This window comes from Prionailurus bengalensis, chromosome B2 (genome assembly GCF_016509475.1).
Source record: "Prionailurus bengalensis isolate Pbe53 chromosome B2, Fcat_Pben_1.1_paternal_pri, whole genome shotgun sequence".
NCBI lineage: Eukaryota > Metazoa > Chordata > Mammalia > Carnivora > Felidae > Prionailurus > Prionailurus bengalensis.
In genome coordinates, this window is record NC_057349.1 from 52,881,301 (window position 1) to 52,896,697 (window position 15,397).

Consider the following 15,397-nt stretch of genomic DNA (forward strand, 5'->3'; position numbering starts at 1 on the left):
CATATCCATTTCTTCAGCAAAATAATAAAGTCTTGTATACTTTTGTTGGGGACTTTTCACATTCTTTGAAGAAGTAACCAAATTGATAGAAGCACTTTTTTTTTTCCTGGTCGGCTTTCCTTCGGTCCTTCTTCCCTCTCTTCTTTCTCTTTCTTTCCTTGATCTTTCTTTCCTCCCTCTTTTTCTTCCTTCTCTCTGGAAAACAAAACATATTAACAAAACGTGAAGATAATGGAGACCGTACTATGTTCTAGTCCAAACTGGAAAAAAATGAGCTGCAAGTATGAAAAACAAATAAAGACAATGCACCATGACCCTTCTTCACTGAAATGGGCCAAATCTCCAAGATGTTCAAGGAAAACCCCTCAGGTCAAAGTAGAGAATCTTAGGAAGCTCAATCAGTCAACATATAATTCTGCACCAGAAATTTACTCAAGAAAATTGTGACCTGGAAGGAAACAAGCAGCAGTTGACAAATGTAGAAGTTTAGGCTAATACAACATTCAATAAATAAACCATAAATTTCAGAATAGAAGGAGAGGATAAGATATCAAATTACTGTTAATCAGAAAGTCCATGCCAGCTGACTAATATTTCTGCTGAAGAAAGCTTTAGACAGAATACACAAACTACCTTCCTGAAATAGAATGCAATACAATGTTTTAAAGATTAATAAATGTAAATCCGATTCTAAAAGACATCTGGTCATCATACCCCTCCACAGAAAGATGTCCAAAACATCAGTTGGCTCAGTTACCCTAAAATGGTGGATTATACCTACACCTGATAGTTAATCCAGCAACTTTCTCTTCTAAATGTTATCAAAGGAAGTGCCTAAAATAAACTTGTGCCTCTGGATAATCAATCACCCACTTGGGTCTAGTACAGCAGCTGAGTTTTCTGGAAACACATCTTTCTCTGATCTGAGCTCCAGTGTAAATTATTATTGTGATGTGATCAAGATCACCTTTTTGTTGAGTTGTTTTTGTTCTTTTCCTGTGAATGGTGGAACACATAATTACCTCTTAATCAAGGAGATATGGCAAGAAGTTGTACGAAGATTTCAGACCTGCCTCCTCTGGTACTGTGAGACTGAGAGATAAAGAAAAATATATGTCTCCCATCTGGATACTAGGGTGACTTCACTGATGCACAGTGGCATTTCTTTGCCCACTCTGTGTGAGTGACAAATGTCTAATCCCCTACTGAAAATGGAGTGGAGAGACGAACTGCCCTGATTTGTCTGGGACTACCCAGATTTCAGCTCTGAAGTTCCCACATCTCAGGACACTCTCAGACAAACCAATAATATGGTCCCTCTCAGCATCTGAGTTAGATGTCTGTTCTCTGCATGTAAAGGACATGCCTCAACACTCTCATGAGATTTTAAATGGGGTTCCACATAGGTACAGGGAAGAACTAACATGAATAGGATAAAATCACGCTTTCTGGGTGCAAATCCGGAAAGGCCCTTGTTATGACTCCCTCTTTCTGCAATCTCCACAAGTACAAAACTTAGCCCCTCCCCCCCAAGAATTAATACATCACTTTAGCAATCACATTTTTTCTTTTGAGTCTAAGAAACCTATGCTCTTAGATTGTGATGAGAACATTCCTGATTTAGAGAATCCCATTAGTAGACCAACTCGTACATCTTATCTGGGCCCTAACATACCTCCCTGCTGGACCCTTAGAATGAAATTTACTCAAGAATTAATCTTTCCCTGATTATTATGTATGTGCTCTTTAATAGAACTTATTTTTCACTACCCTGGCATATGCACAAATAATTAAATTCTAATCATATATTTTTAAGTAAATGAAGACCACCATTTAAATAACTGTCTATAATACTTGGAATACAAAAACACTTTTGCTTTATTTCAGTTCATGAAGTTCAGATAAGTGACAAATTACTTCAATATCACTGAAACAGCTTTATTTAAAAATCTGTATCATAAAAGTCAGATCTTCCTTTCAATTAATTAACTTCTTACCCTTGAAAACCTATTGGTTATCTAAGACTCTGGATTAATATGATTCTTTAAAAAATTAAGTTGCAAAAGATCGAAGTAATGCTAATTCTAAATGTTTTCCAATAAAAATTACAAACAAAACAAAAAAATAAAATCAGATTTGGAGACTTTGGAAAACTCTCCTGCAAATAACTGAGAATGGGAAACTATTGTAGTTCTTCTTCATACAATCACAACAGCAAGACAGAGTTCAGAAAGTACACTTATACTCTGAGCTTTCCCAGCCCAAAGGGAAGATGCAGTTGTATGCTTGAACTGTATTTAATTTTTAATAACACATTTTCCTGGTTTTGAAAGTAGTGAATATTATTTAAAAATGTTGAAAAAAACTTAAATTCTCAGAAGAAAATGGTTAAAATCACCTACAATCTTTGCCATCATATTTTATTTCTGTTCAGCGTTTTTGCAATACATTTTATGTCATATTTGAAAATGCATATTTAAAAGAAAAACAGGGGCACCTGGGTGGCTCAGTCAGTTGACAGGTGAGGGTCTGACTTTGGCTCAGGTCATGATCTCGTGGTTCGTGAGTTCAAGCCCAGTGTTGGTTAGAGCCAGGAGCCTGCTTTGGATTCTGTGTCTCCCTCTCTCTCTGCCCCCACCCCCCCCCCGACTCATTCTCTCTCTCTCTCTCTCTCTCTCTCTCTCTCTCCTCTCAAAAATATAAACATTTAAAAAATTAAAAAAGGAAAAGCAGAATCAGATCTATATTGCTCCTGATTTTCTTGGGGAGTAGGGGACTCAGGGAATAGTCTCACAAGAGCACTATTCTGTCTAGAGTAGGTCAGAGAGAACCCTATTCCAGGAATGAAAATGGCTACCATTGCCACTCTGGCTACAATCTACTCGCCATCTATTCCAGAATTCTTCACAAAGCCTCTTCTGTCCTAAGCCCTCACCAGGGAAGGGTGTTCTATCCTTCTCTGAATAGAGGCCACTGTTTTTCAGTTTCCATGTTTGATTAGACTCCATGGAACTTTTCCTTCCTGCCTGGGTTTTCTTTTGTTGTCCCATGTGAATAATTATTTTTCTTGAGAGAGAAAGGATGGAAAGGAAAAGTAGAAAACAAAGAAAAAATGTATAAATGAATATACATGCTGAGAGAAGAAAAAGGGGAAAATGTATATTTAAAGATATATTCTGTAGGGAAGAAAAATATTAATATAAAATCTAACTAGATCCATTAAAGGTCACACACCAGGTTAAAATATCTGAACTCATTAGGAAGGTACATTTTATAAAATACCATCATAGGATGGAATTTGCATTAAAAGTATCTTTTCTTTCTTTGGTGGGGATGGTACCATTATTTGGATACTAGAAATGAATATTCAATCAATCTCAAAAAATGGAGGATGAAAAGAAGATAGAGTCCCCTAATTAAGGAACCACTGTGATTAAGTAGAAAGTCTGTTTTATTACAATCACCCTCTGCAGTCAATCTCTTTTGATGTAGCACACAAAGATTATTCTAAAAATAAAAATGTGACTTCCTAATAATGGCCAGAAACTTTTATGTATACAATGGAACTTCATGGGCCAAAATCTGTATCTATTACTATTTCATGAAAATATTATACCAACGTTTGTTTCTGGTATTTTTCTGTTAGTTTGCTGCAACCAAGCATTAACAAAATGAAAATCGTCACTGAGAACCACAATTCTCATATATATATACTTTTTATTTGAGAGGGGTGGGTAGAGAGGAAGGGACAGAGAATCTTAAACAGGCTCCATGCTCAGCACGGAGCCTAATATAGGGTTCGATCTCATGATCCTAAGATCATGACCTGAGCCAAAATCAAGAGTTGGATGCTTAACCAACTGAGCCATCCAGGCACTCCCATCTTATACTAATGTATATACTTAGCAACATACAGAGTTTATATTTCTTAGAATTTTAAAATAATTTTTACAGAGTAGGGACCATCCATAAGAGAATGATGTAGAAATTCTGTTCCCTGAATCCTGAATTTCTAAGAAAGATCCATACCTACAGTTTCTTGCCAGCATCTCCTCCATATCCTGGGCAAAGTGTTAAACATACCGTGGATGCAAAAGAAAAAGAATGAAAAGGGAAAGAAAATGCACTAAGGATATATAGAGACCACAGTTATTTTCAGCAACTTGTTCTAAACTATGACTGATACTCCCTCCTTCATTCTTGATTTCCTATTTTCCTTCCCTTTAGCCAGCACCTCTGCTGATTAAGCACCTCTGCTGCTGGTGATTTAAACCATAATTTGTTGTTTCTGAGGAAATCAGTGTAGGATGCTATAGTCCTGTGTCAACTTTTACTGCAAAACACAGTTGTAGAATGCACCCCCACCCCCTCAGTCCAACCCCTGCCGTGGTTTCCAGCCATCCATTTCAAATAATCTATGAGCAATCCAAAAGGATGAGGCAGTGGTCTCCCACTTAAATTTAGAGTTGAGGGGGAACACGGGTTCCCCATGCCTCCCTTTGTCTTGATGGGGAGGACCTTTTTAGTGCCCAGTAGGCATATTCTTTGCACACTCTCTCACTCTTCTTCTTGGACTGGGAAATTTGGGGAAAGGAGTTTATGATGCTGTGCTCAACTGTTGGGGCTCTTTCTCTCATTAAATCAACACATCTTCCAAAACAGCAGCCCTCCCCACCGCAGGGGAAAGCACCCTGCCCCTGTCAGGGGCCCTGCAGTGGCTCCATGGTGCCAGCCCCTGGGTGGGCAAACCTGTTTAATTCTGAGGTCAAGGTTTAGAAAGCCCAGTGTGGCCATATACCTGCACCAACTCTTTTTATCCAGTTTTAATCTCCACTAAAACTTCTATTTGAGCCTCCTTCTGTCTGATTTGTGCCTATCTCTCAATTGGTTTCAAATTTGGAGTTGAGGATATCGTTGTGGTTAACCCTTTCCAAAACCCCACACTATTGGTTAAAAGGATAGGATTATGCCCAGAGTAGAGGTTTTATTTTCCTTATAGTTACTGATATAGAAATTTTCCAAAACTGTTTCTACTTTTGGATTTTTAAATTCCACACGAAATTAAGGGATAAGGAACAAACTTTATGAGAGAATTCTAGAATCTTAGAATTTAAGCCAGTTCTGTAAGGAGATACAGCTATAGCTTTGTTCTGTTTAACATCTACCAATTCTCAGGGGTGCCTGGGGGGGCCCAGTCAATTAAATGTCCAACTTTGACTCAGGTCATTGATCTTACGGTTTGTGGGTTCGAGCCCTAGGTCAGGCTCTGTGCTGACAGCTCATTACCTGGAGCCTGCTTCAGATTCTCTATCTCCCTCTCTCTCTGTCCGGCCCCCACTCATGCTCTGTCTCTGTCTCTCAAAAAATAAACAAACGTTAAAAAAATTAAAAATATATATAGACCAATTCTCAAACCTTCAAAGATCCAACATAATATCTATATTGAACCACAGCTATTTTTTTAAGTTTTTGTTGGTCATATGCAGACACTTTCTTGGTGGCAATGTTTAATAAACAGAACTAACCAAAAGAGTAATTTTTGTTTGGAATACAGAAGATAATAACTTTAAATATCAGTCCTAAAGTTTTGGGATATTGGAGTTTTTAACATTTTTTTTCTAAAATTGATTATGACGTTGAAATGTGGGTATGTATAGATTTATATTGTGTGGATGAATGACTGAAAATGGAAGAGTTGTTTTTAATTAATTATCAAAACTATGCTATGGTCCCTTTTACAGGTAATGGTATTTTCTAACTCACTTTGCTAAACAAAGAATTAACTGAACATGTTAACAATTGCCTGGAGAAATATATATTTATTATAGATTCATGTCAAGTCATAAGATTACTCTTTAAGCATAAGCCATTAGCATGGTTGATTTTCTTCTTTAGCCTTTAGATAGGTTTCCCTGAAATTCAGATAAGAATGTTGACCTGAAGAAATCCAGGCTTAAAATATGCCACTTTGATTTAGAATGAGTTCACTGAAAATTAGATAATATCCAAGTTGTATAAATTGCTGACCTAGTTACTACCTTGGACATAAGGCTGTGAAACATTACTTTAAAAATAGAAAGTAATTAAAATGGATAGCCTCCCTAAGTGGTTGACGCAAGTATTTATATTCAATAAAATTGTACAAATTATGGCTAAGCATATGTTATTAATAGCTTCTCGGTCTTAGATAGATGGGTTTGAATTTATCAGTATGTACATCGGCCTTTATTTTCAGTTTTCTGATGACATTTTTATTGATTAACTCTGTCCTGATTTAAATTATGGTATTTTAAACATTTGTTCTTCTAGAAGAGAAAGAACAAATTCCACTCTGATCGAGTGATAGTTAGCTCTTTAATAATGAAGTGGAAACATTAACTAGATCATTTGGTTTCTAGCTATGAAAATGACAGATGAGCCAAAGGCCTGGAGAAAGCTTTGCTAACCAAAAGACTGGTTCAATGAAGGCAGAGTAGAATGAGGGATAAGGGATAAAGTGGATAGCTTTATTCTCTATTTTTCTTGTAAAATAGTGTGATGGCAGGGGGCAAGCACATGAGGAAATACATTAAAATTGAAGTTTTATTCCTTTAGGACTCCCCATTGCTCACTCTTACCAGTATGTTAGTTTTTCTGATTTAACCTTCAAAAAATAAATATTTTGATTGTGGTATGTCTTTGTTTTAATTTTAATCACTCTTTAAATTTCGTCTATTAGTTTTAGATATAGTAAAATTTGATTGCAGCTCTGGGGCAAATAGTAAGAATAACTTTTACATGATCCATGTTTTTCCTATCACTGTTGTGGTAGGAAGTGCTGTTTGTGATGGCAAGAAAGACACACTTCATGTTATTGTGTCCTGTAAACACAATTTTCCACACACTAAACCAAAATCTGAGTTAAAACACACACAGAACTTGTATGGGGCAGCAGCAGAGTGAGAAATGACAGGAGGACCTAGAGAAAAAAACAGCTGGGGGCTGACACAGACCTGTGATCAAATCAAGCCTTGATTCTACCTGTTCTCCTGTTTTCCAATTGACTTTGGGCAAGATATTTCATGTCTATGAACCTCACATTCCTGATCTCTAAGGTGGAATAATATCTATCCAACAGGGTCACTGTAGGGCTAAGCACTTAACCTGGTGCATACAAAAAGTTTCATAAGCATTAGAATACTCCTTGTTCAAGGGGTGCCTGCGTGGCTCAGTCAGTTCTGACCAGCTCAGGTCATGATATCAAGGTTCGTAGGTTCAAGCCCTGAGTCGGGCTCTGTGCTGACAGCTCAGAACCTGGAGACTGCTTTGGATTCTCTGTCTCCCTCTCTGCCCCTCCCCAGCTCGTGCTCTGTCTCTCCCTCTCTCTCAAAAATAAAAAAAAAAAGAAGAATTATAAAAAAAGAATACTCCTTATTCCCTTTCCCTCCAAAATATCTGTTATTAACAAGGACACTTTCGGTAAACTATTGGCACCAGCAAAGACAAAAACGTAAGGTACAGAGGACTGCAAGCATTCTTTCTAGATAACTTATTTTAAAATAAGAAGCAAATGGCTATTATATACAAACCAAAGTCAGTTTTTGCCTGTTTGTTTTCCCCATCTGAGAAAACATATCTCATAACATTTTACTTCATTAACCAACTTAACAGTATATCGCTTCCCTAATCCTCCTGTGCACTGTGATTATTAAAATTCTTGGCAGCTTGATGTGCTGGAGATGAGAACACATTAACTCGATTATAACCAGTGAGGCATGCTTTATTAGAATACTACCTTGCCTCTTATTACTTGGGCTTAGCTTGTCAAAAGTAACAAATGAAAGACTTAACTTCCCATAACTTTTTCTTCCCACTCCATCTATTATATCTTTCAATAGCCTCCAAAGTGCTTTTTATACTCCAAAGAAAACCAGATTTGGATATTCTTTGAATTTGAATGTTGAAATGTCCATAATATATTAACTTTGTCAAACAAGGTTTGAGCTAAATATTTAATTTTTTGTTAGCTTTCTATCAGAGGCAAGTTCTGCTCAATGATTTTTATTATTTTTTTATATATATAAAGCTGTTCTGTGAGCAACATTTGACTCTTTCCCACCAACTGAGGAGACACAAAGTCAAGTCTAGTGCCTAACCAACTGCCTTGGTGTTCCTTCTTAAAACTTCACATAATACAGAACTTCTTTGGATCTAGTATTTAGAATTCACTGATTTCTAAATTCCAATTTAATTCTAAAATTCTATGTAACTATGAGCAGTGTAAGCATTTACTAGGTATCCTCATGGTTTGCCCTGTGAAGCACAAAATACATACAAAATAAAATCTTATTAAAATCAAGGAGATTAAAATCCAAGTGTCCCTTCAATCTTAGTCCTTAACTAGTAATATGTGGGTTCACTTGTTCAAAGAAATAAGGTAAGTGAATTCTCATTTGGGTTTTTAGTTTAATATGTATATTATGGACAGGCAACTGAGTTTGCAAGACAAACAGAATATGATGGTCTCTATTGTATCAGAATTTAAAGTCTAGAGTGGGTGTCTTATTCTGTTCAGGCAGGTAAAATAGTACACCACAGTCAGAATAGCGTATAAACAATAGAAATGAATTTCTCACAGGTATAGAAACCGTCATGCCAGCATCGTCAGGTTCTAAGGAGGACCATCTTCTGAGTTGCCATTTTCTCATCATATACTCACTTGGTGAGGAGGAGGAGAGAGCTCACTGGGGTCTGTTTTATAAGAGCCCCAATCTCAATCATAAAGGCTCCATTCTCATTACCTAATCTCCTTCCAAAAACCCCACCTCCTAATACTATCATATTGGGGGTTAGGATTTCATTTTATGAATTTTGGAGGGATACAAACATTTGTCCATAGTAGAGACAGGCAGATAATTAAAGACACCATATGGGCCTTGATGGCACAAGCCTATAGATATTTCTGGTTTCTGGCCTGAACAACTAAATGAATGCTAACTGTTGTCAATCCTTAGAGAGAGCACACTGTACTTCATGAGATTAGAAGAAGCAGCATTCATTTGGGTCCAGGGCTATAACGTAGATACTCAGCAGTGCTGAGAGAGCAAATTAAAGAACTTTTTTGATTAGGTTGGAAATAAGGGCTCTCAAAAAGAGAGTAAAAATAGACATTGCTGAACAAAATGAGCCCAAATTTCAGAGAAGGGATTTTGTTCATCATCTAAAATTCAAGTTGAATTAACACAGTAAAAGTTAAGGATATTGTATTTCATTGATTTTAAGTTCAAATTCTTTCATGATAAAATGGTAAATGATCTCTGAAATCAGTATTTTTATTAGTCATCTTAAAGTTTCTGTCATTCTTGTGGCACTAGCAATGTAACTTATGCCTAAGCGCGCACAGACTTTGAGGTACCTATTTGTTTTGGCATAATTTTAATAACTCTGTGCACTTTGAGTATGCATGTTGTGTTAAACTGCCACAAAACACCCTCAAAAAGAGTGTGGTATGACTCAGCACTGAATAAAAAGTTACCACATTCCCAAAAAAGCACGTAAATGGAGAAGTGTAATATAATATAAACACCTGTATCTAATAATTACAAAAGACCCTTTTCAATAATTATAAAATAAATTATTTTGGGGTGAGAAATTTAAGTTCTACTTTCAGCAAATTTCAGTTATATAATATCATGTTATCAACTATAGTCACCATGTTATATACTAGAGCTGAACAAAAAAAAAAAAGAAAGAAATGGATATAAGTCTATGGGGGGGACACCTTTCACAGTATACATATATCAAATCGTCACAATGTACTGTTTACATATCTTTCAATTTTATTTGCCAATTATACCTCAATAAAGCTGAAAACAATTCTAAATGATAAGAAAGCATTATATTATTGTTTAATTGACAATATCTTTTCCTTCTTAGAGGTACAGAAAAGACTGGTGCCAGCTAAAATAAAAGGCATCTTATACTCAAAATGAAGTGAGCAAGGGGCATCTGGGTGGCTCAGCCAGTTATGCATTGGACTCGAGCTCAGGTCATGATCTTACAGTTGGTGAGTTCGAGCCCCGCATCAGGCTTCACACTAGTGGTGAAGAGTCTGCTTAGGATCCTTGCTCTCTCTCTGTCATTCCCCCACTCGTGCTTTCTCTCTCTCTCTCAAAATACATAAAACTTAAAAAAAAATGCGGTGAGCAAATCCCAAAGTTGTTCATGGTCTTTTCAAATACCTTTAGTTAATACATGTGTTTACTGTTATTTATGCTTAGTTGATAATTTTAGGTTATTTTGAAAACTAGAGTCTGGATCTCAAGGAAAACTGCTTTTTCTTTTTTTAAGGCATTGCATTTGTTAGTGCTACCTGATGGCAGGAAATTCTAATTATTGGAAAAGTATTTAAAAGGGAAAACAATTTCTAACGTGCTGAAACTTTACATTTGAAGGCAATACATTCTGGCAAATGTCCCAGACACTTTTATGGAGCCAGAAGAATAGTTGCACTGGACTGTATAAAGGAAGTGACATGGTAGATTTAGATTCTGATTAACTTTTCCCAGGGATTTCAGAGAAACATTCTCTAAGTCAAAGTTTTTCATTGAGAGGGGATGTGAATTTCAGAAGTTTGAGTTTCCTGGATTGGTAGCAGATCATTTATGCGTGCCATAAATGCTGAGCACCTGTTTGCACAAGAACTGCACAGGATTCATGGCAAATGCAAGAATAAATAGGCAGAGCCCCTGTTATCAATAACCTTATAGTCCTGCACAAGGAGCTAAAATGTATATATAAATAATTATAACTCAAAATTATAAAGAGCTTCCAAAGAGATGTGAGCTGAGGACCCCAGCAACAAAAAAAAATCTATTACTTCTATTTTGAGTGAAAATGGGAGGGGGTCTGGAGATCAGACAATTAAATAGAGTTGGGTGACATCAGCTACTCTAATGAGCTACCCTTAAAAATGTAAAGTTGGATCTAATATTCTTCAAAGTCAACTTAAGTATCTGTCCACTTTAAAATGGTTGTTTTAAATTCTGGGGGAATAAAAGGGAAAATAGAAAGTATTAACATTGATTTTCTCTGTGATGCCACAGTATTGGATTTTAAAAATACAATTTAAATTTGTGTCATTTTTAATGAGATATATTTTCTTTTTACACAGTATTTTAAAATCCAAGTTGAGGTAGTTTACAATTTTATACTTTTTTTTTAAATTTTTTTTTCAACGTTTATTTATTTTTGGGACAGAGAGAGACAGAGCATGAACGGGGGAGAGGCAGAGAGAGAGGGAGACACAGAATCGGAAACAGGCTCCAGGCTCCCAGCCATCAGTCCAGAGCCTGACGCGGGGCTCGAACTCACGGACCGCGAGATTGTGACCTGGTTGAAGTCGGACGCTTACCCGACTGCACCACCCAGGCGCCCCATACAATTTTATACTTTTTTATCAGTGACTTCAATGCCTGGTTTATAAGATTGTCTTTTTAGAAAGATCATGAGTATTTGAAGGCAGGGTCAATATCCTACACACTTTCCCTCCTACATCACCTAGTAGAATGCCAGAAAATTAGAATAACTCAATAAATATATAATGAATGAGTGCATGCAGGAAATATGGCTATAACAATTAAAATTAATTTTAAAATATAAAAAAGCATATTAAAAATATTTTGGTTCTTATGCTATATATGTCACGTTTCAATTCCGGAGGACTATTTTAATTTATATCAAATATTTTTAATTTTGTAAAATACCATTACCTCTTCAAATGTAACAGTTTATCGTTACATAGAAAACCACTAAGCAGAGAGGATGGTATATGCATTACAGTTGACTTTTGAGCAACATGAGTTTGAACTACTCAGGTTCACTTACACACAATTTTTTTTTTCAATACAATACAGTACTGCAAATGTACTTTCTCTTCCTTATGATTTTCTTAATAACATTTTTTCTCGAACATACTTTATTATATTGGATGTTATTATTATAACATACAAAATTTGTGTTACTGGACTGTTTATGTTATCAGTAAGGCTTCCTATTAACAATAGGGTATTGACAGTTAAGTCTTGGGGGAGTCAAAAGTTATATGAGGAATTTTGATTGAGCCAGAGTCAATGCCCCTAACCCCAAACATCCCTGTTGTTCAAGGGCTAACTGTATTTGCAATTACTCTGACTAAAGTGAACTCAGAACTACAAACTGTTAATTATTTTGCCAATGACCTAGTGAAAAAGAGTTATGAATAATACCCAAGTACTCTTACTGCAAATTAAGCAAATAAAGTTCATTTGTTTCTCTTACCTCAGAACTCTTGCTGTTGCTATCAAAAACCAATTATCGGTTTGTTATACTGATATATATTTACATAAATAACTATTAGATAAATAACTGATAATTCATCCTAAAGAATGGTGAGGCAGCTGGAATGTTAAAGGAATAGGAAATAGTGATAATAAAGGGATCTAGACGTAAATTCAGCATGCCACAGTTTTGTTTGGTATAACCACAGAAACATCCAAAAGACCATTGTAGTTGCTAATCATATGCAAAAACAAAAACGGATCTAAGGTTTATTTTATTTAACATCATAAGGAAAAATATTTTAAATTGCAATATGTAAAAAAGATACCACTTTCCCTCTTGCCACCAAATAACATTAATGATCAGAAATACTGATTATTTTTAAAAAGGAACAGTGTTCAGATTATAAATATGTCTTTGTTTTTACAGTTATACACGAACTAGATGCAGGTCTTTAAAATCCTGTCCTATAATGTTTATCTCCAGGACCTCTTTTATTTGTCATTTAATTGACAAATGAATGAACAGATCTATTACTAACAAGAGCTGCAATCTTGATACATTACAGCAATTCATTATTTTGTTCATTCTGTTTTTCTCTCTTTTTCTTTCTTCATTTGTAATGGATTCATTTCTATTTTTTAAGAAAAACACATTAAGTCAATTTGTGTATTACAACCTATGTAAATGAATCAGAACTGAATAAAGTAGGATATGAATACTTGTCTCTCAACCTTTCTTCCTCCCTCCCCTGGGAAAAACCATTAACAGTTTACTGAATGTTTGTGACCCCATATTTTTCCAAGCTTATTTAAATACATATACATATATTTAAGTAAAATAGATAGAGGTATTTAAGCACCTAGATATATATGTGCTGTTAAACGGAACTAGAATCTTATTATACATGTTTTTTTAACCACTTTATTGAGAGGAAATTTACATACCTTGACACAGTATGCGGTCTTCTGTGTCTGACTTCTTTCATCCAGAATAATGTTTTGGAAATGTATCCACATTGCTACATGTATCAGTATGTGGACCCTTTTTGTTGACCAATAGTATTCCATTGTATGGATTTAACATATTTTGCTTATCCATTCATCAATGGATGCATATTTGGGTTGTTCCACTTCTTGTCTCTTATGAATAATATTACTCTGCGCATTCACGTACAAGTCTTTGGTAAACATGTTTTCATTTTTCCTGGGTAGATACCTAGAGGTAGAATTGCTGGACCCTGTGGCAATTCTATGTTTAACATTTTGATAAACTGCCCAAGTATTTGCCAAAGGGGCTGCCCCCTTTTACATTCCCACCAGAAATATATGAGAGTTCTCATCTGTACTTGCTATTGCCTTTTTGACTGTAGACTTTATAGTACTCATGAAGTAGTATTTCATTGTGGTTTTGATGTACCTTTTCCTTAATGACTCATGTTGTTACACATACATCCCTGTGCATGTTAATCATTCTTCTATCATCTTTGGAGAAATGTCTATTCAAGTCCTTTGACAATTTTAATTGGGTTGTTTTCTTGTTGCAAGAATTCTTCATATATACTGGATACAAGTCTCTTATTCAATATATGATTTGCAAATATTTTCTCCCCATCTGTAAGTTGTCTTTTCACTTCATAGAGGGTACTATTTGAAGCAAAAGTTTTTAATTCTGACGTCCAACTTTTGTTTTTCTTTTATGGCTTGTGCTTTTTTGGTTTTATCTAAGACATCATTGACCAACCCAAAATCATAACGATTTGTTCTTGTATTATCTTCTAAGATTTCATGTTTTAGCTCTTGCACTTTATTCATTCATCCATCTTGAGCTCAAATTTCACAAGTGGAGTGAGAATAGGGCCCAAACTCATTCTTTTGAATGTGGGTATCTAGTTGTCCAGCACCATTTGCAGAAAAGTGTCTTTTCCCCTATTGAATTGTGTTGGCACCTTGTTGAAAATCAATTGACTATGAAGGTAAGGGTTTATTCCTCAGCTCTCAATTATATTCTGTTGATCTAGATGTTTATTTTACAATACTACACTGTCTTGATTGTTGCAGCTCCGTAGTTAAGTTTTGAAATCAGAAAGTGTGAGTTCTCCAGCTTTATTCCTTTGTGAACATTTTTTGGCTAACCTGGGTTCCTTATATTTCTATATGAATTTTAGGTTCAGTTTGCCAATTTCTGCAAAGAAAAAAAAGGCATCAATGGGGATTTTGATAGGAATTTTATTGAATCTGTAGATCAGTTTGAGAAATACTGATATTTTATCAATATTAAGTCTCCCAATCTATGAACATGATGCTTTTCCACTTACTTAGATATTCTTTAACTTTTTAAAGCTATATTGTGTAGTTTTTAGTGTAGTTCAAGTGTAGCCTTGATATTTTTTTTGTTTTGTTTTTGCTAAACTTATTCCCAAGTAGCTTTATTCTCTTGGATTCTATTGTAAGTGGAATTGCTTTCTTAATTTAATTCCCAGATTTTTCATCAATAATGTATAGAAATGCAATTGATTTTTATATACTGATCTTATATCCTGCAATCTTGCTGAACTCATTTATTAGGTCCTTATTTACAAGGTAAACCTTATTTACAAGGTTTTCAGTGGATACATATTTTTAAAATCTCCCTCTTCACTTCACAACCTATGAGTATGGATAGCTTTTCAGGTCAGTTAAAAATACCTCTTTAATTCCCATTGTAAGAGTACATGGTATTCCAATATAATAAAATTTATTTATTTATCCCCCTATCGATAGGCATTTATATTGATTTGTCTTTTTATTTTGCTATCACAAAAATACCAAAATGAAAATCCTTAATCATATGTCTAACTATTCCCACATGTTCATATTTTTACAGGTCAGAATCCTAAAAACAGAATGGACCAGTCATAACATATACTTATTTAAAATTTTAGCAAATATTGGAAAATTCTCCCTCAAAGGGAGTCCAAATTTTTCTGTCATTAAAAGAATAGTTAGATTTATTAAGGATGACTCTCAAAACAATTAACAGTTCCTGATAATAGTCCTTTCACTTGGCTAGAAAGAATTCTTCTCCAGTAAAGCAGCAAGATTCTTCCTGTGATAGTCAA